General features: G+C 40.7%; 1 non-coding gene across 1 annotated transcript; it reads left to right on the plus strand.

Annotated features, from left to right (window-relative positions):
* Positions 1–2,811: 2,811 nt before the first annotated feature.
* Positions 2,812–2,918, plus strand: LOC121208658 (small nucleolar RNA R71). The gene has a single exon (XR_005903789.1). It is a non-coding gene; the product is annotated as a small nucleolar RNA R71 (small nucleolar RNA).
* Positions 2,919–3,201: the final 283 nt, after the last annotated feature.

Consider the following 3,201-nt stretch of genomic DNA (forward strand, 5'->3'; position numbering starts at 1 on the left):
AGCATAAGTATTCTATCATGATAACTATGATTATTTACTCAAAATAAAATAAAATATCATGAAGTAAGTAAAAGAATGAAGAAAATAGAGGGAAAAAATGAACAAACGCAAGAGGGAGGAGCTTTGGATTGTCGAAGGTGGTGTTGTAGTCGGTGCACGGGCATGGCAAGTAGGGCGTGTGAAGTTGCAGCAGCTAGGGTTAGGGATTTTGGGGAAGGGGATGATGAATAGTGAGGGGTTTATATAGATTTTTGGGCACACGGTGTGGGGCACACCCGTGTGCCCTAATTTTTGCCCGTGTATTTCGCAATTTTTTAAATTTGCGAGCATTTGAGACACACACACGTCCCTGCTCTTTGGGCGTGTTGGTGCACACGGCCATTTTGCACGGTCGTGTCCTACTTCGTTCACTTCTCCCATGCCCGTGGTAAAATGCGCACGCCCGTGTTGTTTTATCAATCTTAAGCACGGGTGGTGCACACGGGCGTGTCGCACGCCCGTGCTAAATTCTTAGTTTCAACCATGGTTTATAGACACAGGCGTGTCGCATGCCCGTGTTGGTTTGACAGATTCGCCGACGGCCACGTCGCACGGCCATACCCTGTTTCCACACAGCCATATCGCACGGCCGTGTCTCCTCCCGTGGTGTGAGCACAGCATAAGGCACGCACGTGTGCCCTGCCATGTGGATTAGAAAACCTGTGTTTCAATGAATCAGTTAATGATTAGATGTTAAAAACTAAAATTTTAAAGAGGTTAACATCGTTAGTGCTTAGGTTGCCTCCCGAGAAGCGCTTATTTATAGTCTAAGCTTGACTTACCTTTCTGGTGCATGGTCGTGGTGGTACGAGGGGTTTACACTCCTCATCCCTGCTATCAATTTTATCAACATAAGGTTTAAGATGAGTACTATTTACCTTAAAATTGTTGAATTTAGGATAAATTACCTCGACTATACTATATGGGAAAATACTGAGTACCGTAAGAGGGATTGCTCCGTTAGGTTCAGAAGTGGCAATACGAGGGTCTGTTGTATCTAGTAGTACTTTGTCTCCAACCTTAAGTTGATTTGGTGCGATATTGAGCTCGTCGTAGCGTGGTTTTGGTTTATCGTGTGTCCTCAGTTTATATGTCCGCCATTCATCTAGTTCCTCGATTTGTAGCCTTCATTCTTCATAGATAGGTCCTTTGTTATTGCTTGAACATGGCTCATGTAGGTTCTTCGAACTTATTTCCTGCAAAGTAGGTTTCACCACATGGTCAGTTTTAGTAGAATGATTTATACAACCACCTTCCATTTTTGATGTGTTACTCGTATTACAAGCTTGAAGGGTGATTGTTTCGTCTCCCACACAAAGTGTGAGTTCACCTATGCCAACATCAATTATTGTTTTAGCGGTTGCTAAAAAGGGCCTCCCTAAAATTAAAGGAACGTTACTATCTTCCTCTATGTCTAGAACAACGAAATCAACTGGGAATATAAATTTCTCAATTTTAACAAGTACATCTTCAATAATCCCCCTAGGAAATCTGATTGTTTTATCAGCTAATTGAATACTCATCCTAGTTTATTTAGGTTTTCCAAGACCTAGTTGCTTAAACATTTTGTAAGGCATGACATTGATACTAGCCCCTAAATCAGCCAAAGCATTATTAAAATCTAGGCTACCAATTAAATAGGGAATCGTAAAACTCCCTGGATCTTTTAATTTGTTGGTCAGTTTATTCTGTAGTATGGTTGAACAAACTGCATTTAGCTCCACATGTGACGCCTCATCCAACTTCCGTTTATTTTTTAAAAGCTCCTTTAAGAATGACTGCGTTTGGCATCTGTGAAAGAGCTTCAATAAACGGTAAGTTAATATGTAACTTCTTTAATAATTTAAGGAATTTACTGAATTGTTCATCTGTACGGTCTTTCCTTGTCGCGTTGGGGTATGGCACACGAGGTTTGTACTCTTTACTTATTGATTTCTGGTCATTGTGGTCCACCTCATCTTTACCTTTACTTACCACAGTTTCTTGCATCGGTTCTGGTTCAGGTGCAACTAACCCATCCTCATTTTGAATGGTAATTGCATTGAGTTGCTCCCTTGGGTTAGATTCAGTGTTACTCAGTAGGCTACCTGTGGTCGTTCAGATATTAATTTAATGAGCTGACCTATCTGAGTTTCGAGCCCTTGGATCGACGCTTATTGATTTTTAAGTGCTGTCTCGGTATTCTAGAAACAAGTTTCTGACACCGAGATGAATTTTGTTAGCATCTCCTTAAGGTTCGGCTTTTTCTCTTACTGGTAAGGTTGTTGTTGGAAGCCTGGAGGTGGTGGTGGTCTCTAATTCCCTTGGCCTCCCCATGAGAAATTTAGGTGGTTCCTTCTACCTGCATTGTAAGTATTACTATAAGGATTATTTTGAGATCAAGGATTATTACCCATGTAATTTAACTGCTCGTTCTCCATGTTGTGGCCATAGGGTGGGTATTTTGAATTGCTTGATCCACCTCTATTTGCTTCGCACTACATTACTGGGTGAACCTGTGAAGAACCAATAAAACCATCAATTTTTCTATTGAAAAGTTCTACCTGATTAAAGAGCATGGTGACCGAATCAATGTTAAAAACGCCAGTTGTTTTCGTTGGTTTTGTCCTCATGACTTGCTACTGATAATTATTCAGTGACATCTCTTCTATAAATTCATACGCATCCACAGGTGTCTTATTATTGATAGTTCCACTAGCAGCTGCGTCAATCATCTGTCTAGTCGAAGGATTCATGCCATTGTGAAACGTTTGAACCTGTAGCCAGAGCGATAACCCATGGTGGGGGCACCTTCTCATCAGATTCTTGTATCTCTCCCATGCATTATAGAGTGTTTCTAAATCCATCTGCACAAAAGAGGAGATATCATTACGTAATTTGGCTATTTTAGCTGGCGGAAAATATTTTAATAAAAACTTTTTGGTCATTTGTTCCCAAGTTGTGATTGACCGTCATGGTAATGAGTTCAACCACTATTTAGCCTTATTCCTCAATGGAAAGGGGAATAACCGAAGGTGAATGGCATCATTAGAAACGCTATTGATTTTAAAAGTGTCGTAAAACTCTAAGAAATTCGCCAAGTGAGCATTGGGATCCTCGTCCTGCAAACCATCAAACTGAACAAACTGTTGGATCGTTTGAATTGTGTTAGGTTTCAGTTCA

Source organism: Gossypium hirsutum, chromosome A10, assembly GCF_007990345.1.
Source record: "Gossypium hirsutum isolate 1008001.06 chromosome A10, Gossypium_hirsutum_v2.1, whole genome shotgun sequence".
NCBI classification, from domain to species: domain Eukaryota; kingdom Viridiplantae; phylum Streptophyta; class Magnoliopsida; order Malvales; family Malvaceae; genus Gossypium; species Gossypium hirsutum.